Source organism: Herpailurus yagouaroundi, unplaced genomic scaffold, assembly GCF_014898765.1.
Source record: "Herpailurus yagouaroundi ecotype Mexico unplaced genomic scaffold, PumYag 140, whole genome shotgun sequence".
NCBI classification, from domain to species: Eukaryota; Metazoa; Chordata; class Mammalia; order Carnivora; family Felidae; genus Herpailurus; species Herpailurus yagouaroundi.
Window position 1 is genome coordinate 13,083,868 of NW_024412395.1, and position 25,753 is coordinate 13,109,620.

Sequence of the window (25,753 nt, forward strand, 5' to 3'; positions counted from 1 at the left end):
ACAGAAGGCATTAGGATTTCCTGAGATTTAAAATAACAGATCACAGGGATTTGGGGTTGTTTACGTGGAGGTAAAGAAAGAGAAAGAAGTTTGCCTTTATAGAAACAAAGTCCATTAGAGCTGAAGCAAAAGATGGCATTTTGTTGGGAAACACACAATAACTAAATAAATGATAAAATTAATGGTATACTCAGGAATTCCAGCATGTAAGTTACTGGCAGCATCTCAGACACTATTTTTGTGATATGTTTTGAAACGCTTTGATACACCTATTTGACATTTTTCACATTTAGTGTAACAGTGCACATGGCCAAGGGCACACCATGTTTTCTTGTCTTGATGACTTATCCAGTGAGGTGTCATATTATATCTGATCTCAACTCCTATTTGGGCATACCTCCCTCTGTCCTTTGTCTTCGTGGCTCCATATTGTATTACAAATAGAAACATGCAACATCCCTTGGAAAGCCAGATCCATCTTGGTCTCATTGACACAGATTCTGTGCAGTTGCCATTATTAGTGAAGAGTCACATTGATGATGTAATTGATCAAGCTGGAGTACCATGTCTGGCCTGAAACCTTAACTCTGTACTTGGAGATATTTTGATCCATACATCTCATACCTCCAGTGCTCTCTTTGAATACATGTATTACTGCCAGTTGACTGAACTGAATCTTCTTTTTGGCTGATGAATACACTTGGTCTTTTTCAAATGATCAATGCCCATACCTTGGAGCAGATGTTAATGATGTCATTGTCATGCCAGTGGCATACTACTATCTATTCTTATTCATCCACTTGGGATTTAAACATCTCTCTCTCTTCTTGTTTTTGATTTCTGTGCTATTTTTGAGAGGGTACTATTCAGCTTTATTTTCATGAATCATTCCTCTTGCTTTGACTCTTTTCTTCTTCCAAACTGGCATCAGCTTTCTGATGGTGGAGGCATCAACAAAACATAAATGATAGGAGTATTGGCTTTGTGTTAGCAAAGAAGAGTATTAACAAATTTCATCATCAGACTCCCCCATTAACCAAGATGCTTACTTAAAGAAACTAGTGACAGCCCAGTAGGGTTGAAATTAAACCAAGTAGCCAAGTGTAGTTACCCCATGCCAAATTTTATAACCAAATTTAATTGACTTTCTCTGCAGGAATTGCTTGAATCATTGATGCCTAAAACACTCACGGACCTGTCAAAGGTGTGGGATTCTTCCAAGGGTGCATGTGATTTTTATTAATTCTTGTAATAAAAGGCTTATTTCTTATAAATTGATTCATTTCCTCAAGATGGTTATCAGCAAAATGGAGATGGGCAAAGATCATTTCAAACCTGTCTCTCCTAATAGCATTTGTGACTAGGCTGTGATGCACATCCAGAGAACTGTCTGAAAACAAACTCCTCTTTAGGTATAGAACATATCTACTCAAAACAAAACACTCAAAACACACTTCAGTTTCTTGAAGTGAGCCTCACATTTTATTTGAGTACCATAATTGATTTCATTCACAATGAAGTTAATTGTTTCCCTATCCAGAAATAATTTCAAGAGTCCCTTGGAACATGGATACTAATTTAATTTTTTACATTTGAAAATCTGGCATGAGTCACCTTGGAAAATCTGGGGTGATGTCTCTTTTGGTCCATTTCTGTAGAGGAACTCATCACTCCTTGGTGTCTTTCTTGCAGGTTCTACTCCTAGGTCAGAGATGCCGCCAACTGGATAGCAATCCATTGGAACTACCATACCTACAGTATGCTCCTGGGTAAGCTGCTCATATTGCCTGCTTTCTCTCCTCCTGTGTCTTCCTCAAGGTGGTCTCCTGTGGTGTTGTCTGGGGGTTAGGAGGAAGGTAGAGACATAGATGGATGGGTCTCTTGATTTTGAGGCATCTTTCTTCTTCTAGTGCATTCAGAATATCTATCAGCTTCACAGGTCAGCCAAGAATGATGGCAAGGCTCTCAGGTGATAGGTCCTTGAAATACAGGTTGTAAGCTATCATGGAAAGAGAAGTGAGCCAGAACTGGGCAAACTAGACATTATGTTTTAAGGAATACAGACTCAGGAGAGAAGGCTGGTCTTCTGGAGGCCCAGCACATTGTTGCAATGCTTCCATTCAGAATCATCCCCTTGGCTGCTGCTGAGTTAAGATCACCATTACAGACTCAAACTTTATCAATAAATAAAGTTTATTTAAAACTTTAATCACCACGCCTTACACATATCTTTGTACCAAAGAGTTTACAAGAGTTTAGGGAAAAGAAACCAAATGTCCTGAAAGATCAGGATACAATACAGTTGAATACACACAAGTATGGATCGGAATACAGTGAAAGTTTGAGTGTGGCTATTGACTTGAGTTCATGAGTTTGCATGGAACACTGATTTAGGGTGGTTGGTAGTATATCCAGTTGTTGAAAACATTAGGTCATGTTACAGGGAAAGGAAGGCATATTGATAATTTCCTCAAGAAACTGCATCCTTCTTCAACACCTGGCCTAAACCCAATCTGGCCTACCAAAAACAAAAGTCTAACCATCAAACACAGTGAATGAAATACAAAATCAGCTCTCTGAGGGTAGAGTCATGGCTGTTGGCCAAAGAAATATGCTTTGTGAAAATGATGATCAAAGCCAATTCTGTTTATATAAATTGCCTCTGATTTCTGATTTTTCCCAAATGAACTGTGTAATTATATGAGAATGGGCAACTCTCTCAACCTTTTTGTATTCTTCCATCTAGAAATGTTGGAATTTATCTACAGGACTTTTAAAGCACTTTTCAATTTTAAAAAATTTATACTTACATAAAATAATTAGTCACTGGTCTATTTTTCCAATAACCTAAATGTGAATAGTGGGTAACTAATGAATCAAATACCAGAATGATAACAATCTAACTATACTTTGTATTGATTCCAGAAGTTCTCACATTTGGGCTATTTTAACAAAACTAAGGAAGAAAGATGAAGGAATTTATCTCTATATTTTGCAGTAGGTTGGCTTTATTTGAAATAGTTTTCAATGATTCCTCATATTTTTCCATGCCAAAGGTAGGCCCCACACAAAACAAAACATTTGAAAAAAGTATTTCCATCATACTCCACCATTATTTCCATCATTTCCACCATCTCACAAAAAAGAAAAAGAGAGAGGGAGAGACTCATGACTTTTCAGACTTCTGGAAGCAGAATTTCATGACAAATCTACAATAAATATGATTTAAGAAAAAATACACACACACACACACAAACACACACACACACACACACACACACACATATATAATTAATTAATTATTTTGAAGCACTTACTAGGTAGATCACTCACTAAGCAGTTTTAAAGACACGGTTACCTTGAAAGTGCTCAAGATCCATTTGGTGACAGAAAACGTGTTCATAAAAAAATAGCAAACAAGACATCACATGAGACATGACAATAAGCCCCACAGAAGCACATAGAAACAAGCCACACAAAACTGCAGGATGGGGCATCCTGGATCCAGTAATTCCTAGTCCAAGGATTTCAGCAAAAGACAGAGACTATGGAGGCAAAAATATTCTGCACCAGTTTGAAAAATTCCCCCAAAGAAATCTCAAACCTCTCTTCTCCTTCATCAGCCTCAATGGCATTGCCGAAAAGTAATCTCATCTCTCCGGAGCTTCAAACATCATTGCCAGAGTTCTAGAAGGGGCAGAAGACTTACCTTGAGGCGGATGCCAAGATTGAGCCCCAGGATTACAGGCTGCAGCCGCTGCCCAGCCCCAGGAACCCCTTTCATTACAGTGGCGGGTGTCGTCTGAGCATCAGACTGAGTCCTGGCAACTCCTGTCTCCGGAGGATTTGAATTCAAAGAAGGAGGAAAAATCTCAGCTGCCAAATGAAAAACGTTCTGATTGCTATCAGCCTAGGGAAAACAAAATGAAGGTATGCAAGTAGAAAGTATTTTTCCTTTTTCTTCTTTCCTAACTTTACTCCTTCCCTCCCTCCCTTCCTTCCCTCCTTCCTTTCCTTCTTTTTTCCTCCTCCCTCCCTCTCTCCCTTCATTCCTTCCTTTCTTGCTTCCTTCCTTCCCTCCCTCCTCCTTTCCTTTCTTCTCTCCCTTCCTTCCTTTTTTCCTTTCTTCCTCTCTCTCCCCCCCCACTTCCTTCCTTCCTTCTTGAAATTAATTTTAAAATCTTCCAATAATCCATTGGTAGAGAAGAAAAAGGCAGCGCTTCTTTTCTTAGGTAGTTTCTCATTACAGACAAGCCAGCCTCTTAGGCCCCCAAGCACCTCCGTCAGCCTCCAGCAAAGCCAGCCCAAAAAACAAAGGTAAAGAAAATTGAATGCTTTTGAAGGTCAGCAAGGCCTATCAGGGAGGCGCTAAGAAAGACATCTGCCGCTTTTTAAATGCATTCCTGAAAGCCAGGCTCTCCTTCCCTCACAGAAGGCGGAAAAGCTCTTTGAATTCCATGGGAAAAGAAACCCTTATTTCAAAAATAAACTTTGAAGTTGTTTGAAGATGAAAGAGGAGAGTTGCCTGTGAGCCAGAGCTGAAGCAGTGGGGAGGGACTACCGGTATTTTGAAATACGCTTCAGAGAAACTTATTAGAATTTAAAAGGACTGTGCAGACAGATCCCCTATGGCTCTGTCCCACTGAAAGTATGTGACAGGGTTTTAAGAGCATAACCGAGGCTAAGGTTGATGCTGACTACTATCAAAGTCTTATTTGATTATACAAAATGATTTCTCATTCAACTGAGAATATAAAAAGCAATTATTTCAGAAACTTACCTGTGAACTGAACTCTACTCACTCTCTGAATGTGATTTAATATTAGAGAGACAAGGGGAAGCTGCATTGCGTTTAGCATGATCGTGGTACACCCAACACATCACAATGTTCCCTTTGACAGTCCTTTGCTTTTCTTGTTGGTTCCAGATGGAACCATCCTAACTTACAAAATAATAAATAGAAACCTAGCGTTTGGTGATCAATTACCTTAGGAATCATAAAAATCTCTTCGTAGGGCTTCCATTAATTGAGCACTTACGGTAACAGAACTCAAGGGGTTCGCCCCTTGGGGTGCATCAAATTGAACATGACCCAAGGAAATATTGAAAGAAAAGGACTTTTGATTACTTGTTACAAGTAAGGAGACAGAGAGATAGCTGTCAAAGCACTGTATCCCTGTGCGGTCAGCATAGGAAGCTTTTATTGAGTGTACTAGGGGGTGGGGGCAGGGAGCTTGCATAGATACTTTTGGTTCAATTGCGCATGTGCGGTCGTCAAGATGCTAGTGCCTACATCCTATGTTCATAAAATGGCAGAATATTTCTCCCATAGGAGCTAAAGGTAACTTCAGGTCAATTCAGGGGGGCTTCTGTGCAGGTCCACAGATCCAGTCTCGCTCAAACTGGCTCATGTACGGGGCTATCAGGTGAGACACATCTAGCAAGAGACTGCCAAGTTAAACACCTAGTTGGATGTTTCCTTGACTGGAACTGTTTCTTCGGCAAAACAAAACACATTCCAGGGCCCCTGGTTAGCTCAGTCAGTTAAGCGTCCAGCTTTGTCTCAGGTCATGATCTCACAGTTTGCGGGTTCGAGCCCCGTGTCGGGCTCTGTGCTGACAGCTCAGAGCCTGGAGCCTGGAGCCTGCTTCGGATTCTGTGTCTCCCTCTCTCTCTGCCCCTCCCCTGCTCGTGCTCTTTCTCTGTCTCAAAAATAAAATAAACATTAAAAGAAAATTAAAAATAAAAACACATTCCTTCCCTGCTTTGTCCCTTACCCTCCCCCACTCTGCCAGTAGCTTTCAGCTGATAGTTTTGAGTAACTTCTCATTGCATCCTACCTAACATTACAACTTACTGTGCTTCAGGGAATATATAATTACAGTAAACTTTGGATTATGAGTAACTTGTTCCACAAGACGAGCAAACATTTCTAATAAATTTTAACTTGATAAACGAACGATGTCTTGCAATACGAGTAGTATGGGACGCCAAATGTCACATGATCACAACTGAGCCAGTGGTTCTTGAAATTTGCTTCCATGTATGAGCGCTTTGGATTACAAGCATGTTACAGGAATGAATTGTGCTCATAAGCCAAGGCTTTACTGTATATAAATTGGTATATATCAATAAAAATATTATCTTCCAGGTAAAAATACACACACATATGCATGTGTATATTTCCTCCTCATGCCAATCTTGTAAGGTGGATGTTATTAACCCTATTACACAGATGAAGAAATTGAGATTCAGTGAGATCAAGCAATTTCTTCTAATACATTCCATGGTAAGGAACACAACTAGGATTTAATTCAGAATAAATTTATCCTTAACATTTATAATAATGCCAGCAGATTAAAGATTGAAAACTGTCACTATAACCACCTTCATCTTTCATCAATGTTCCGAACTGTTAAAATGCTACACTGATCCAAATATTAAAGATTGCCATGTGCAGAACTGAAATGTCACCATTTCCCACCTCTTTAGATATAGCATGACACTGATATGACCAATGAGGGCTACCAGGCAGAGAGTAGAGATTTGTGTGGATTGGGCCACAGAAATAAGGGATTAGCACCCACTGGATACTTAATATATTGGCAGAAAACCATTTGGGTGGCAGATTTTACTTTCTTTTTGCTTTGGCAAAACAAAGAAGTAGGCTTATAATGAATAGTTTCAGGAGGAACTGAGTGCTACTTAAGTATGTTTGTATAATGTGCCTAACATTTTTGGAACACTTTCCAACATATATTTCCTTCTTTGTACTTTGCATTTTAGCCCCACAGCCTCTACGATGTTAGGACAGGGCCATGAAGTTGGATTAGGAGAAAAGAAAGATGCATCCTAAATGAAGGGGAAGTAGAAGAGGAGCCTAAGTGACAAGGGGTTAGATGTGAGTGGTGTAGCTTCTAAACACGGAGGGTTAAAAACCCCATAAGTGGATTCAAAACAGTAGATGAGGGGGTACCTTGGTGGCTCAATCAGTTGAGTGTCCAAATCAATTTCGTCTCAGGTCATGATCCCAGGGTTGTCAGATCTAGCCCCGCACTGGAATTCTCTCTCTCCCTCTCCTTCTGCCCTTCTCTTGCTCATGCTTTCTCTCTCTTTCTAAACTTTAAAAAAAAAAAAAAAAAAAAAAAAGATTCTCTCTCTTCTCTCTCCTTCTGTTTCTCTCTGAAAAAAAAAAAAAAAAAAGATGAGTTCTGAAGCGATCTTGCAGTCCTAAGGAGGGTCTCATTTCTTGTTTCTCAATGCCCATTTTAGAGTAAGTTCAAACTCCTGAGGGAAGCCTTCTACTCAGCATGATGCAGGAACTAACCACTAACCACATGTTGCTGACCAAAAGGTAGATTTGAAGTAACTTGAGGGAAATGAGGGTGGATAAATGGGAAGCTTCCCAGAGAACTGCAACCCAGAATCCAGCCCAGAAAAGAGAAAGCAGAAAAGAGGTCTAAGACTCCAAGCATAAGTTCACTACCGGAGACCTCTAGCTACAGGGGACATGGACCTTAGGACTAGAGGGTATGGCAGAGCACATGGACTTCAGAGGTGTATGCAGGAGTCACAAGACACACAACTCAGGAAATACCACCTCAGATTACCCAGTGACCATACAGGTTGAGAAGACATATTCTGGGAGACAAGAGAGGATCTGAAGAACCACACATGGACCAGAAGGAAAATGGACCTCCCTCTCTCTGATACCACAATTGATTACATTAACCTTCATCTTAATGCCAACCTCACATTTACTCATATTGTGTTCAATTTTTGTTCCATATACATGTCCATACATGTGGAAAAGCATAAGTGAAGGAACACTAGCATTTATGTTGTAATATACAATTTGCAAAATAATGTTATATGCATAAATTAGGTATGCAACTTTACTTTTTTGTGATGGGAATAATACCCTCACTCTAATAGTTGACTAGACCACTATGCTTGGGTCTTCACATGCTTTGATTGCCAAAGGTTCACCTATCCTCTTGAACTATGTCACCCCTATCCAATATGCCTATAGATCTCTGGGTGTCCATTAGTGTGCAGGATGGCCAGAGGCTACTCCTGCTCACTCCTATTTCATCAGTTTGAAAACAAGGCCAGGGTCTGCTTCAAGGACTGAAGGACTGGTTTCCACACAATGAAAACACTCTTGTCAATAATGTGGTTTCTGGTGTCCGCATGTTTCTTAGGACGTTGTCTATAATTCATCGTTTTGAGGACCAATGACCACCCTCCCTATCTCCTTGTCTATTCAGTCCAAAGTCTCACTCTCTGGTATGACACATCAGAGGCAAAAACCACACAACGGTTAACATGGTAGGCTCTGAAGCCAATGTATCTGCGTTCAGATGTTGCCTATGCCAGTGTCTTTGAACAAGTCAGCTAACTTTCCATATGCCTCAACATTCTCATCTATAAAATGGATATAAAAAAGATGTATGCCACAAACCTTTATAAGGATTAAATAAAGTTAATGCATACAAAACATTTAGAACCATATCTGACACATGGAACTTTCCAATAAATGGTAGCTAACACTGTCGATGTAACAATCTTTTTTTCTCTATGGTAATTTTTTCATCCTTGTTGATTAGTATAGACCAAAGTTTCTCCTAGTCCACTTTGCCTGGTTTCCCTAATTTTGACCCTCTTGGACACTAAACCTTGGAGAAGGTTTTAGTAAATAGAACATTTCCTTCCAACAGGTTGACCAGAACCTTGTGGAAATTGGTTCATTTCCTTTCCAAATCTCGGCTTTCCAACACATGTGGGAGTGGAGAGCCTTTCAAAATCACATCCACATAAATACCTAAACCCTCACAAAAAAATTCTTACTCATATACCTGTTCTAATAGAACAATGTGTGCCCACTTTTCTCACAGAACATTACTGAGAGTGATATTTCTTTCAAAATGGAAAACATCATCATTCTGTCCCTACTTCTATACATGGAACATTTAGCCATGTTCTTACAAGGGACATGACTTTCCACATTTCATCACACTTGCACAGCTTTGTGAGGTATGTACCAATGCATACATTTTATAGATGAGAAAATTAAGAGTTCAGATATATAAAAGGGGAAGTTGACATTATTAAGTACAAGTAGTGTGCTGGATAATTTACATATTTAATCTCACTGAATTTTAGAAGGCAGATATCACTGTCTCCATTTTCAAGATGTGGAAACAGTTGAACAACTTAGGGTAACAAAGAATTTAGAGAGCTAAGATATCAACCTAGGTCTTTAATGCATAATAAGTGTCAGTTTCCACTATGTTTTGATGCCTAACAAAGTAGCCATCAGTGATTCCTGGTTTCCTATTACAGTTTCTCAAACCTGAGTTTAGAATGGACAACTAAAAAATAATTATTACACTTTGATTTAAACCATTTCATTAGTGTTACTTAAATATGTATAAACAATAATGAGGTATAAACTATTAATGTTTATCTGGCTTATCCAAGTATTAAAATCAAAATAACAATATATTAATAAAACAACCAAAAAAACATAAAATTCAATCAACTATTTTATTGTCATTGATGTCACACATTAGAAACCAAAGAGAGGCTTTAAAATGAATGTGAGGGGTGCCTGTGTGGCTCAGTCGGTTAAGCGTCCAACTTTGGCTCAGGTCATGATCTCATGGTCTGTGAGTTTGAACCCCGTGTTGGGCTCTGTGCCGACAGCTCAGAGCCTGGAGCCTGCTTCAGATTCTGTGTCTTCCTCTCTCTCTGCCCCTCCCCTGCTCATGCTCTCTCTCTCTCTCAAAAATAATGAATAAACATTAAAAAATTAAAAAAAAAAAAAAAGAAATCTAAATGTGAGAGTCAGTGCATAAGAGTCCACTATGCCTTGCGTGGTGCTCTGATGACTCCACTCCCTACCATGAACTCCACGCCAACTAGAGGCCTGGTTTTCATATGGCAACCAAGCATTTGTCATCATGGCTATCAATGTCCTCTGCATGTTATGACCAATCATCATGCTAGGAGTTGATTCAGCCTCTCATTTCCTTTTTAAGTAGGCTTCACACCCAGCGCACAGCCCAACATGGGGCTTAAACTCAAGACCCTGAGATCAAGGCCTGAGCTGAGATCAAGAGTCAGATGCATAACCAACTGAGCCAGCCAGTTGATTTTTGGTCAGCCTCTGATTTTCCCAGACTCTGATTTTTTGTCACAAGGCCTCAGCAATTAAAGAATAGTATTTTGCAACATTACACAGTTTCAAGATGCCAAGCAAAAAAAATCTCAATTTATTAAATTTAAAAACTGAAGTCTTAAATCTGTAAAAAATTCAATTGGACACTATTTGTGGGGAAAATTTTCTTTATAACAGCTAAGATTATTCAGAATGTGTATGGAGGTAAATGGAATAGTTTTGAGTATTTTTCACATAGGGCATATTAAATTAATAATGGTGAAATATCTCAACAATATATTACACATATTATAGTATTTATTTATGGTGCCTTCACCTGGATAATTCAATATTTGCATGTGTTTGCACAAAAATGTTCGTGATTTGTGCATGAAAGAGCAACCAAATTTTCAGATTGCTTTTGATTATTGTTAAAATGTACATGCACACCACCTATGAAAACTTCCTGGCTGAATTAACTCTTGCCTACGCAAAAGCTAAATCTTAGAATGACATGTGTAAGGACTAACTCCAAATGACTTTCAATCTTATCTTCTAGAACTTCGCAAGCGGCCCTTTATTCTTTACTAACACCAAGCTGCTTGCGTTTCTCTGCACTTGTGATGTTACTGTAAGACTCCCTATCTTTGCACATGCTGATTCTTCACCTGCAATATCCTCTTTCTTTACATTCCTTGCTAACTCCATCTAGACCAACTCAGATGTGTGCTCTATAAGCACTTATTTTATTATCACCCAAACCAGAGAAGAGATGAAAGCTTCCTGGTTTGTGACACTCCCTGTCCTTTGTACTTTCCTACCTCAAAGCATTTGTCCCATGGCCTTGTACTTGTTTACTTACTTGAGGGTCTTTCCCATTAGAGAAATAGAGACTATTCCTTAACAACAGAGACTATCTTGTTCATTTGTGCCTACGTGGCACTTGGCACAACATATGGCACATTGTAGGTGCTCATTTAATGGTCACGCACTGCATCGACGTGCTTGATTCTGCAAACAGAGATCAAAGAAGGTATGGGCTTCACCAATAAGAAGCTCAAATCTAAACTCTGGAAGGATGATACCCTTGTTGCATTAGCAGAGATGGATGTCTCAACTGAGTAAGACTCAGAGCAAAATTACTATGTATACTTGGGGAGGAAAGCTGTGAATCATGAAATGCTTTATGTTGGAGAGATACTGTACAGCTAAATGGACTACACCAAAAAAAATGAACTTTATCATCTTTGCAGCCTCTATCTTGGGTAAAAAAAATGTAAAATGCAAAATAGACGTCATAATGACAATGAGAGGCAGAGAGAAAAAACCAAGACAGAGAATAGTGTGTGCGCACGCATTGAAATAATTTGGAGAACTTTTGAGAGACTTACAGTGCATAAAATATCTATTACAACTCAACAATTCTCTCATTTAGTATGAAAAACACAATCTCTCTATGTTATGCTGCCAATATGGTGGTGCTCATGTGGGAATACACAGATTGTCAACATAGTTGGTTATTCGTGTCTGCAAACCAGCCAAAGATAAAACATGTGCAGAACAGGGGAAGAATTGAGTTTGGGGACTCTACAAAACTATCTTTGCTCACTCACTGAATAAAACTGGTGTGTACAAACACATAAGCCATGTAAGTCAAGTTAGGAAAGCAACTCAAAGCAGATTTACAGAAGTTAAACAAGGAGCCTTTGGAGGGAGAATATTTCAAAGCAATCTGCTTAGAGAATTTTACAGCCTCAGGGCCTGACATCTGTAGACAGCCAAATGCCTGCAGGAAACTAATGAGGGGAATATACAAATTAACAGCACATGATCTAAATCAATAGCATTTTTGAGAGATGTAAAAACATTGTGAAAGGGCAAATAGGAGTGAAAGTAGACGAAAATTATTCCAGCATTCTCAAAAGTATTTTTCTCTGCACTTATTGTACAGGGATATAAATAGCTCCTTTAGAGAAGTTGACACTTCTTTTTCTTCTGTAATAAAGAAGATATAGTAATGAACAGCCTCTGGAATAGGAGAGATGTGGGTTCAAAACTCGTCCTCCCTACTACAAACTGATGTCTTCCTAGAGCCACTGATAATCTCATCTGCAAAGTGAATAAAATGAACCCTTCCTTTTAGGACTGTTGTAAAAAGTAGACAGAAAATTTGCAGCATTTCAAACACATAAATGAAACATGGTAAACATTCAAAAAAACAGTAGCTGTTAATATAACCATCCTCTATATTCTAAGAGTTTAAGAATGTTCTACTAACAGTGCACCAAGAATTGCAAGTCTCTAGCCTAAAGCACCTATTTTTTCTTGCTGAACTGAATGAAACAGTAGAATGTAATCTCCCAGACTTGCCTAAACTATCCATTCTCTTGTGAAACTCTAACTTAAAAAATATTCATATCCAAATTTGCTTATGTTTATGCCATCTGATCAAGGACATTTGATTTGGCTCTCAATTATATTATTTCCTTGTTCCCTTTTTTCTTGGCCGACATCTAAATCCTCTCTTGGTTGTGCTATATTTGTGGTCTTTTTTTAAGGACCCTAAATATTATCATTATGACTACTATCTCTTAAAATAAATAGCCACGGGGGGGCACCTGGGTGGCTCAGTCGGTTAAGCGGCCGACTTCAGCTCAGGTCATAATCTCGCGGTCTGTGAGTTCGAGCCCCGCGTCAGACTCTGTGCTGACAGCTCAGAGCCTGGAGCCTGTTTCAGATTCTGTGTCTCCCTCTCTCTCTGACCCTCCCCCGTTCATGCTCTGTCTCTCTCTGTCTCAAAAATAAATAAATGTTTAAAATAAATAGCCACGGGAAGCCTGGGTGGCTCAGTCGGTTAAGCGTCCAACTGAGGCTCAGGTCATGATCTCGCAGTTTGTGAGTTCGAGCCCTGCGTTGGGCTCTGTGCTGACAGCTCAGAGCCTGGAGCCTGCTTTGGATTCTGTGTTTCACTCTCTCTGCCCCTCCCTTGCTCATGCTCTATTTCTGTCTCAAAAATAAATAAAAACACTTAAAATTTTTTTAAAAAATAAATAAATAGCCACTGACAGCAGCAATTCAAGGCAAGCTGCCCACAAACAGGAGTTATTTTAATTATTTATTTGTATTAGTGAAGACTTTTAATTTGTCAAAGAGAATTTTGAGGCTGTTAGTGCTTCGTATCTATTTCCATAGGTAAAATATGGTCCCAAATGGCTACACTTCCTGTTGTGTCCATTCCCATCTCATTTCTTCACTGGGTATGGTCACATTAGAAGTGACACATCAGGGGGGCGCCTGGGTGGCGCAGTCGGTTAAGCGTCCGACTTCAGCCAGGTCACGATCTCGCGGTCCGTGAGTTCGAGCCCCGCGTCGGGCTCTGGGCTGATGGCTCAGAGCCTGGAGCCTGTTTCCGATTCTGTGTCTCCCTCTCTCTCTGCCCCTCCCCCGTTCATGCTCGTCTCTCTCTGTCCCAAAAATAAATAAACGTTGAAAAAAAATTAAAAAAAAAAAAAAAAAAGAAGTGACACATCAGGGTATCAGGGTAGCTCAGTTAGTTGAGTGTCTGACTCTTGATTTCCACTCAAGTCATGATCCCAGGGTCATGGGATTGAACCCCATGTTGGGTTCTGCATTGAGCTCAGAGCCTGATTAAGATTCTTCTCTCTCATTCTGCCCCTCTCCCCCACTCAGGCTCTCTCTCCTCTAAAATAAAAAATATGAAAACATTAAAAAAAAAAAAAAAGAAATGGCCCATCATCAACTAGGATTAAGTGGCAACGAGCCATAGCTTCTAAAATGCCATTTTGTTTGTTTTGAAGGTTTAAGTGTTCTCTTCCTCTTAGAGATCTAGCCATTTGTGAAGTATGGTTGACCCTGAAATCTTGGTATAGTGATAATTTTTTATCACAAAATTAATTGGGAAGTTTTGAAATTATTTTCTACAGTTCTTGTGTGTGCCTCTTGCATAGTACTTACTGTGTGTGGTAAAGTATCTTTGTGTGTGTTCAGTTTTTTTTTTAATTTTTTTAATGTTTATTTACTTTTTAGAAAGAGAGACAGAGTGCAGACAGGTGAGGGGGAGAGAGAGAGGAAGACAGACAATCTGAAGCAGGTTCCAGGCTCTGAGCTGTCAGCACAGAGCCCGACGTGGGGCTTGATCTCACGAACCGTGAGATCATGACCTGAACCGAAGTCGGATGCTTAACCAACTGAGCCACCCAGGTGCCCCTATTCAATGTTGTTCTTATGTGCTGCTTATTTCTTCAGGGAAGGGTTGTCTTTGAGTCCCCAGTGACTGATTAGTACAATGCCACTGCTTTTTTGATGATGATGATGATGATGATGATGATGATGATGATTGTGTTGTTGGATTATTCTATAAAATCTAATCTTTTCCCAGAAGGAAATCTCTCATATTACTCTTAAATACATGATTACATGTTTGGATGTGTTTGTTGTTCAGATTTATTTAAAGGAAATTAATGATAATAATAAATAATTTGAAACATTCAAAAATATATAAAGAACCATGAAGCTAATGCCTAACACCCATAGATGACCATTCTTTTTTTTTTTTTTTTTTTGAGGTATTTGTATTTTCACAGGCAGTTGCAAGAACTAATACAGAGGAATCTCATGTATCCTTTAGTTTATCCCAATCGTAATATTTTACAAACCCAACCTAAAATATCACAGAGTGTTGACATTGATACAATCAAGCTACAATTTATTTCTCTGCAAGGACCCCTCAGCCTGGCCTTTTAAAGCCAAGCCTACTTCTGTCCTGTCCCTGACCCCTCATTAACCCTTGGCAGCCAATAATCTGTTTTTTATTTCTGTGATTTTGTCATTTAAAAACGTGTTCCATAAATAAAATCATACAGTCTACAATCTTTTGCGATTGGCCTTCTTTCTCCCCACACAGCCTTATTCTCTGGAAATTCACCCAGGTTGTTGTTGTTTTTTTGTTGTTGTTTGTTTAATTTTTTAAAAATGTTTATTTTTTATCTTTTTAACTTAATTTTTTTATTTTTTAAAATTTACATCCAAATTAGTTACTTTATAGTGAAGCAATAATTTCAGTACATTCTTTAATGCCCCTTACCCATTTAGCCCATCCCCCCTCCCACAACCCCTACAGCAACCCTCAGTTTGTTCTCCATATTTATGAGTCTCTTTTGTTTTGTCCCCCTCCCTGTTTTTATATTATTTTTGTTTCCCTTCCCTTATGTTCATCTGTTTTGTCTCTTAAAGTTCTCATATGAGTGGAGTCATATGATTTTTGTCTTTCTCTGACTAATTTCACTTAGCATAATACCCTCCAGTTCCATCCACGTAGTTGCAAATGGCAAGATTTCATTCTTTTTGATTGCTGAGTAATACTCCATTGTGTGTGTGTGTGTGTGTGTGTGCATGTGTGTATGTATATGTATATACATATATACATATATATATATATATATATATACACACACACATACACATTTCTTTATCCATTCATCCATTGATCCATTGATGGACATTTGGGCTCTTTCCATACTTTAGCTATTGTTGAGAGTGCTGCTATACACATGGGGGTGCATGTGTCCCTTCGAAACAGCACACCTGTATCCCGTGGATAAATGCCTAGAAGTGCAATTGCCAGGTCGTAGAGTAGTTCTATTTTTAGTTTTTTGAGAAACTTCCATACTGTTTTCCAGAGTGGCTGCACCAGCTTGCATTCCCACCAGCAGTGCAAAAGAGATCCTCTTTCTCCGCATCCTCACCAACATCTGTTGTTGCCTAAGTTATTAATGTTAGCCATTCTGATAGGTGTAAGGTGGTATCTCATTGTGGTTTTGACTTGTATTTCCCTGATGATGAGTGATATTGAGCATTTTTTTATGTGTTGATTGGCCATCTGGATGTCTTCTTTGGAGAAGTGTCTAATCACGTCTTTTGCCCATTTCTTCACTGGATTATTTGTTTTTTGGGTGTTGAGTTTGATAAGTTCTTTGTAGATTTTGGATACTAACCCTTTATCTGATATGTCATTTGTAAATATCTTCTCCCATTCTGTCGGCTGCCTTTTAGTTTTTCTGATTGTTTCCTTCGCTGTGCAGAAGCTTTTTATTTTCATGAGGTCCCAGAAGTTCATTTTTGCTTTTATTTCCCTTGCCTCCAGAGACGTGGTGAGTAAGAAATTGCTGTGGGCAAGATCAAAGAAGCTTTTGCCTGCTTTCTCCTCAAGGACTTTGATGGCTTCCTGTATTACATTCAGGTCTTTCATCCATTTTGAGTTTATTTTTCATATGGTGTAAGAAAGTGGTCCAGGTTCATTTTCTGCATGTTGCTGTCCAGTTTTCCCAGCACCACTTGCTGAAGAGACTGTCTTTATTCCATTGGATATTCTTTCCTGCTTGGTCAAAGATTAGTTGCCCATACGTTTGTGTGTCCATTTCTGGGCTCTCTATTCTGTTCCATTGATCTGAGTGTTTGTTCTTGTGCCAGTACCATACCGTCTTGATGGTTACAGCTTTGTAGTATAGCTTAAAGTCTGGGATTGTGATGCCTCTTGCTTTGGTTTTCTTTTTCAAGATTGCTTTGGCTATTTGGGATCTTTTCTGGTTCCATACAAATTTTAGGATTATTTGTTCTAGCTCTGTGAAGAATGCTGGTGTTACTTTGATAGGGATCGTGTTGAATATGTAGATTGCTTTGGGTAGGTAGTAACGACCATAGATGACCATTCTTAGTATTTACATGCATATGTAAACTATAAAGAAGTATTTCTCATATACATATATATAATGAAATAGTGATTGCTTTCTAGAGTGTTCGTAACTAGTGTTGCAGTGGTTGTTTTGAAAACACTGGTAACAATACAATATTAACCATTTGTTCTTAAAAATACATTTTTTTTAGTGATTGCTTATTTTACTGTATACATACACCATAATGAACTAAATTATTCTTTTCAGTATGAGTGAGAAACCATATCCTCTTTTGTCATTAGTGAAGGACATTTCTCCCACTGACCCTCAATCGAGGAGGAACATAGATATGAACACTTTCAGTCCTTGTCTCCCAAAAATTAATGATTGGGTCCCATTTACAGTAAGTAGGGTCATGGTATTAAAGGTTATTGCTTCTGGAAGGAGTTGCTTCTTTTTTGTTTTGACCTTGCAGAGCTCACTGGCACACTTTCTTTGAGTTTCCTTGCTCTAAGCACTTTGCTATAAAAACCTGAGGGAAAATACTTCTATAGGAAGGGGAAATGTGGGAAATTTGGCTATGGAAATGGGTGGGAAATGCGGCTATGTCTGCAGTTTTTTGTCTTCAATCCTGGGGTAACTCCCAGGCTATTCTCAAGGTGAGGATTGATTAGAAGCTAAATTCTCAAATCTGGTCATAATCTGAGAGCTCTGCATTTAGGGGGAGTGGTAAGATGTCATTTTTTCAAACATTGGTAAAGACAATATTTTGATCTCTGTTAAGTGATTATTTGGTCTGTTCTGTTAGAGCCAAAAGGAGAAGGGACCTTCCCTTCCAGCATATTGATACAAATGAATATCAAAAGGCAAATTTGGAAACTAATGTCATGGATCAAATTATTTTATGGTGACATTATTCATAAGCATAAAACACACAGATTTAAGAGTACAGTTCAAGGAATCCATCTGAAAACTCCTACTAAAATCATCCTAAAAATACCCTTTGTGACCACTTTCAATAAATGTCCTGTCCACAACAGAGAGCTATTATTCTGATTTCTACTGCTATAAATTAGTTTCACTTTTCCTTGGAATTCATATAAGTGAAATCAGATAGTGTATACTGTTTTGTGTGTCTTCTTCCATTCAACATATTATTGAGATGCATCCATGTTGAACATATTAGGAGTTTATTCCTTTATTCTATTGAATATGTGAAAATTAATCCATTCCTTTGTTGATGCCTATTTGGGTTATTTCTAGTACATTCCTGTGCATGTCTTTAATGGACATTTTTTTTTCATTGCTCTTGGTCAAAGATTTAGAACTGGAATTACCAAATCATAGGGTAGCTATAGTTTTAACTTCCTTAGAAACTGATAAATATTTTCTAAAATGATAGTAACATTTACATTGCTGCCAGCAAGGAATGAGAGTTCTGGTTGCTCCAAATCTTCATGAATATTTGTCAGCAATTTTTGTTCTAGTCATTCTAGTATGTGTAAAGTCGTATTTCATTGATTTTATTGTGGTTTTAATATGCATCTCTATAAAGATTAATTATGTATGGTAGAAAGAATGAAAGAGAATTTATATTATAACTAGAAAACACTGAGAATGTAGAACCTGGGGAGGGTAATAACTAATTGCATGTAAAACTCAGGAGAGACAGGAGCCGATATCATATTAGTGTGAAATCCTTTTAATGGAGTAATGAGTAGAAAGTAACATATTAGCCACTCTTTGAAAAGACAGATTATAAGACCAGACATGTGAGTAATTCTTTAAAAACAGATCAATGGTATATAAAGAGAAACTGGGAGCAAATAGCTTAGAACAAAACATATTGTATCTGTATAGGCCCTAGTTTTATTTTTTTAAATTTTTATAATTTTTAATGCTTATTTATTTTTGTGTGTGAGAGAGAGAGAGAGAGAGAGAGAGAGAGAGAGCTAGCAGGAAAGGGGCAGAAAGAGAGGGAGACACAGAATCTGAAGCAGGCTTTAGGCTCTGAGCTGTCAGCACAGAGTTCAATGCCAGCTGGCCGAACCCAGGAGCTGTGAGATCACAACCCGAGCAGAAGTCGGAAGCTCAACCGACTGAGGCACCCAGGTGCCCCTAGGCCCTAGTTTTAAATCCAATGTTAATACTATAAAAATGATGACCTAAAATGCAATTTTGTTTTATACATACCATTAAAAAACTCAGCAAAATATTTGATTTTTGAGATGGCTACGATTTCTTCTCTCTTGGCTTCCTGTTCAGTTGTTTGCAGTAAGCCTGTACCAAATACAAATACTTCTGACTGTTTCTAACACAAGATTCAATGTGAAGCTTTGTTTCAATGTGATACAGTATCCAGATTGCATTCAATTAGGAAGTGATTATGTAGTAAAAATATTGACACAAGGAGGCTCATTTTATAATTTTCTTCCAAATGAATTTTGAAAACATATGTGAAGATTACAGATGGAGAATTCAAAATTTTGTGTATCCCTGATTATCCACTGGGTGGCATGCCTGTGTACATGCCTGAGTGCATGTGAGCATGCGTGTGTGCATGTGTGTGTGAATACAGTGCAAGGAGGAATATTTATCTATTCAGACTTGAGGATGGAAGGAACCATCACCTAGGTAGGTTTATTAGTCAAATAAATCAACATTAATGGTTGATTAGCAAGGTGTGAAGTGTCAAGGGATACTTAGATTCCTTATTTGTGAAAGGACAACTATGAAGAAGGAGATATCAAATGGAACTAGAAGAGTCATGGAATTAGATTTTGTGAAAAGAGGTGTGTGTGTGTGTGTGTGTGTGTGTGTGTGTGTGTGTGTGTGTGATGGTTTTTCCTTTCAGGATAGGGAAGATAAACAATTTTAGATGGAAACAGGATGCATTGAACAACACTAAGAAGACATGATTTAGGAATGAAAAGACTGGAAGAGAAAATAAGAATAGATTTGAGGGCATATTAAAGGAACTTGGGAAGGTGCTTGGTAGTTTGTGGGTAGGCTATTTTAATATGTTTTTCTAATACATAAATGATTATAATATGACTAGTTTTTATTGCTGTGGTTACTACCAATATGATTGTCCAGTAAAATAGGCAAGAATGAATTTATAAATAAGAACTCAATGTTTTATTTTATGAAATGCATATGTATGTATACATTTATTTATACCAAGAATTTTATGTATAGAGTTCTTAAAAACTTAGCAGCAAAAATATATATATATAATAAATATATATAAATATAAATATAAATATAAATATATATATATATATATATATATATATATATATATATTTTACATTCTCCTGGATAGTCTTAGACTGAAACTAATAGTTAATAAGTTAATATTTGTCTCAGACAAGTACCCATATAAACAGTTAATGGTGATTAAGAAGAAATGTTTGGTTCCTTGTGTTTAGCATAGCACATATTTTCTCATCTTTAGTCATTATTATCTGAAATATTGACATATATTGATTTTATTTAAAAAATAGGGGCGCCTGGGTGGCTCAGTCGGTTAAGCGTCTGACTTTGGCTCAGGTCATGATCTCACGGTCCGTGAGTTCGAGCCCCGTGTCAGGCTCTCTGCTGACAGCTCAGAGCCTGGAGACTGTTTCGGATTCTGTGTCTCCCTCTCTCTCTGACCCTCCCCCATTCATGCTCTGTCTCTCTCTGTCTCAAAAATAAATAAACATTAAAAAAAAAATTAAAAAAAAATAAACACAATGCACATATTGCTAATTTTTGTTAAAGGAACCAATGAAGTGGCCTGATATAAAATTACATCTGATCTTTGAACAATGCAGGGGTTAGGCGTGTCCACCTTCCACAGTCAAAAATTCACAGATAACTTTTGACCATCCAAAAGCTTAACTACTGATAGCCTGCTGTTGACCAAAGCCTTCCCACTAATATGAAATGTTGATTAACATGTATTTTGTACGCTATATGTATTTTATGCTGCATTCTTACAACAAAATAAGCTAGAGAAAAGGAAATGTTATTAAGAAAATCATAAGAAAGAGAAAATACATTTACAGTACTATATTGTAAAAAAATCTGCATATAAGTGGAGCCAGGTGGTTCAAATTCAAGGGTCAGCTGTAATTCAAAGGCATAGTGATGCTGCCATTTTGGATAGCTTAGGCAACTCAACTCTTAGATATTTGGAATTTTGGGGTATGTAAACTATTATGATGTAAATTATATACTAACTTATTTTAAAACCTTTGAGACAAAATTGAATAATGTTTCAGTGCATTACCTGGATATGAGATTGTTCCTGCATGCAAACCAGAGTAGGAAGTCCTTACATTCCCTACCCCACAAAGTCATAAAGTCCATGTCCAAAATCTCATTCATTTACTTATAAATCTCAAATTCTTTCAAAGTCTATATGCTTTTGTTTGACATAAAATGCTTCATTATTAAGTAAACTTAAAAAAATCACATTAAAGGTAAAAATATAAAACTATAGTTACATTAGAGCAAGAAATAGTAAAATCAAGTATCTGTTTAAACTGCTTGTGAATTTACAAGTATCTCAAAACAAAAAGTCTACTTAAAAATTGTTTAATAAAGAAGTACTCAATGATAAAAGAAAACCAATGAAAATAAAATCAAAATTACTGTAAAGATCACAATAAAAAAGCTGAGATGAAACCACCGTAAAGTACCATTGCACATCCACCAAAATGGCTACAATTTTAAAAAATAAATGACTGGCAATGCAACGTTATAAGCAATGCTACAGAAACCCTGGACTCTCATATAATGCAGTTGGGAATAAAATTAATTATAGATACTTTGTAAGACTATTTAGCAGTATTTACAAAATACTATCCATTTCTGGGTTTGAGCTCCAAAACATAAAGTGCATATGTCTACCAAGATAGAGGTGCATAGTGGTTTCATTCACAATATGCAAAAAGTGGGACTTATACAAATCTCCATTTTAAAAGAATGTATAAATAAATTATGGGAGGTTTCATCCAAGGGACTGCTATACAGCAACTAAAATATAATAATTACTGACTCCTGAAACAAAATGGATGGGTCTTACAGACATTATCATTATTACCTCAAAACTGACATTGCAAAAGAATACATATCAGCCAATATATACAAAGTTCGGAGACAGGTAAAACCAATTGATAATGAAAGTTAGAATAATGATTACCCCTTGCAGATATTACCGATGACAAATAAGCTTAAGGGAACATCCTAATGTACTAGAATAGTTCTTGGATCTGACTTATACCTATTTTGCTATACAATGTGGTTACATGGCTTAAGTCTATACACTTAAAATATGATTTCTAAACTTTATTTTATATGTTTTATAGGTTCTTTTTTAAAAAGCTTTTTATTTATTAATTTTTTATTTTTTAATGTTTGTTTTTGAGAGAGAGACAGAGACAGAGACAGAGACAGAGCGTTATGCCACTGACCTTAACAAAAACAAAAGCAACTCCATGTCAAGCCTCAGGATGAATATGCCCAATCCAAGCAATGACAAAAACTGTAGAATTAGAGAGATGTGTGAAGGCACATTTCCCTTTAACCATTCCTGATTAACTGGATGTAAGTACTAGGGCCAAAATGTCATAACCAAAAAATGAATGGCATACAATAGCACCACCCCGTATTTTTCAGGACTTAATATGATTGTGAGCTTGCTGGACATATGGAGAGTCAATGGGTATTATTGTCACCTCATCTCTGCAGTCTCCATTTCTTTTTTTTTTTTTTTAATTTTTTTTAACGTTTATTCATTTTTGAGACAGAGAGAGACAGAGCATGAATGGGGGAAGGTCAGAGAGAGAGGGAGACACAGAATCTGAAACAAGCTCCAGGCTCTGAGCTATCAGCACAGAGCCCGACGCGGGGCTCGGACCCACGGACCGCGCGATCATGCCTGAGCTGAAGTCGGATGCCCAACCGACTGAGCCACCCAGGTGCCCCTGCAGTGTCCATTTCTGGTAATTATCTGAACTCCTACCAATTTAAAGTTTTTTAAAGTTATAAATAAAGGCAATTGCAGAGATTCCATCCATGTCTTTACATGATTGCCCCAGATGTGTGGGTGATAGCAGGGTATAGAGTGACTGCAAGGCATAAAAACACAAATCATCTCTGTCCTTTACTAGAATGATGTTTTTTTCTCTTCCCCTGGAGCCTGTGATTATCTGGGTGGATTGAGATAATCACACTTTTCAGTTCATGACACAGGAATCACTGGTCCCTCTAAGGCTCTGCTCTATTAGATTTCATTATAACTTTTTATTTCTCCTTTGTAATCTGTAAGTACTTTTCCCTTGATTTTCTGTTAGTTTTCATGGCTATATTTATATCTCAATATGATATACTAATTAATTTTGTACATTTATTTTTACAATTTTTTTCATTTTTATTTATTTTAGAGAGAGAGAGTACGAGCGGAGAAAGGGACAGGGGGAGAGAGAGAGAGAGACAGAGACAGAGACAGAGAGAAAGAGAATCTTAAGGAGGCTCCAGGCTCAGGTGGGATCATGACCTGAGCCAAAATCAAGAGTCAGTTGCTCAAGTGAGCCACACAGGTACCCCCTAATGTTGTACATTTCTTAAAGTTCTATGCAATGTAGAATATTTTCTAAACCTTTCTTTGTTCAATATTATGTTCTAAGAATCATCTGTTATGGATATAAGTCTAATTCAATCATTTTACTGGTGTGTAGTTTTTCATCATATGACTATATGTTATTTATCTATCCTATTGTCAGTGAACATTTGAGTTGTTTCAGATTTTTTGCTATTACATCTAGTGCTGCAATGAACATTCTGTACCAATATTCTGGGGTAAGTCTGCAAGATTACCTCCATGTTATGAAGTTAGGAGAATTTCTAGATCTTATGATGTACATATTTTAACTTTTCCAACATAATGCCGTTTTTTTCTATTTTTTATTTTTAACCAATTACACTCCCACTAGCAGTATGTGATTATTTTTCTTATTCTTTACCTACACTACATATTGTCAGATTTCATCTTTGCCAATTTGCTGGATGTGCAATGCTATTTCATTGTGGTTTAATTTGAAAAATCCCTGCCTATTTTGAGGTTGAGCATCCTTTTTATATATCAATCAGCTACTTGTGAACACTTCTCACTAAATTACCCTTCCAAGTCTTGTGTTCGTGTTTCTGTTTTTCCATTAATGATAGGCAGAAGATTTTTTAATATGCTCTGGATCCTAATTCATTGTCAGTTATACATGTCCTAAATATCTTCTTCAATTGTGTCTTCTCTTTTCTTGTTCTTTTGTGTGATTTGATTAGGAAATTTATTTTGTTTGAATAAAATTAATATTCAGTTAAATCTTTTGTGTGTGTGTGTGTGTGTGTGTGTGCGCGCATGATCCGTCTTGTTTAAGAAATACTCCTTTATGCAAGGTCAAGATATTCTTCCATGGTGATTTCTAAAATTTTAGTTGTTTTGACATTTATGTCTTAATCCAACTGGAATTTATATTTGCATATGGTACGAGTAGTGGGACAAATTTAATTCTTTTTAATCTACATAATAATTATCCTAGTAGTTTTACTGTAAAGTCCATCCTTTAATCAATGATCTTCATTATTAGCTCTGTCATTCTGTGTCCTGACTCTCCATTGTTTCACATTATTCTATTTGTCTATCCACATTCAATGCCACACTTTCTTCATTATTACTGATTTATGATAAATCCTTGTGACAAATTTACATTCTTGTTTCCTTTCCAGGACTCATATTATTTATTTATCCTTGGATCTTTGCTCATCCATATACATTTTAGATTCTACATGTATATTTCCAATAAAAAAAATTGTTGGGTTTGGGTAGGATTGAATTGAATGTTTAGATCAATTTTAGGAGGACTGAAACATTAAGATTTTATTTTTTAGTCAATGAACACAGTCTGTCTCATAACTTATGTCTCATATAATGGCTCTTAATCATTAAAAAAACTTTTTAAATTTTCTTACACATATGTTTTTAGATTCATTCCTAGCTTATTTATATGTTTGAAATAATTATAAAGAGTATTTTAAACTACATTTCTGTTATTATCTTATGGCTATAGAAAAACTAATACCTCAGACGTTGATTTTTAATCACAATTTTAGAAAAAATTTAAAAATTCTAGTCATTTATGGTAGTGCTTTAGTGTATTCCTTTTTTCATAGGTAATCATATAATATATACATAAAGTTTTATTAATTTTTTCCATCTTCATATTTTTGTTTGTTTTTATTACCTTTCCTTCTAATCTGGGACTTCCAATTCATTGATGAATAAAAGTGTTGATGAGCAACATTATCTTATTCTTATTTTCAAAGACAAATTTTCAGTTAAGTTAAAAAGTGTGTGTTGTGAGTTTTTTTGGTGACATACTTTATAAGGTTAAATGTCTATTTTCCATTTTTAGTATACTGGGTGGTTTTGCCAAGGGTAGTGTTTTATCTTATCAAATGTCTTATTGACATCTACTGAGATGAAGATAGCACTTTCCTTTCCTTTTAAAGTGGAAAATCACCTTAATAGGGTTTTTCTAGCTTTAAGCTGAGACAAAAAAAAAGTGATATGATTATTCTTGTATGTATTTTGGTGAACATGTAGGATATACACTGAGAAGTGAAATTTCTAGGTTATTCTTAGGGTTTCTGTAGCTCAGCGTGTATCCAACATTAGTTGGTAATACCAATTTTCCAGAATGGTTAATATATCTGCACTAGTGATTAGTAGTGAATAAAAATCGTATTGCCACAAATTCTTACCAGAGCTTGATAAGATCAATCTTTTTAGTGACCCTCTTTTTTTTTTTCTTTTTTGAGAGAGAGAGAGAGAGAGAGAGAGAGCAAGCATGCA

At 37.0% G+C, this 25,753-nt stretch overlaps 1 long non-coding RNA gene across 1 annotated transcript; it reads right to left on the reverse strand.

The window, feature by feature from the left end:
* Window positions 1-1,465: 1,465 nt before the first annotated feature.
* LOC121030454 (uncharacterized) lies at window positions 1,466-4,380 on the reverse strand. The gene is made up of 3 exons (XR_005790205.1): window positions 4,279-4,380; window positions 3,710-3,910; window positions 1,466-1,999 (listed from the first exon to the last, which is right to left on the reverse strand). It is a non-coding gene; the product is annotated as an uncharacterized LOC121030454 (long non-coding RNA).
* Window positions 4,381-25,753: the final 21,373 nt, after the last annotated feature.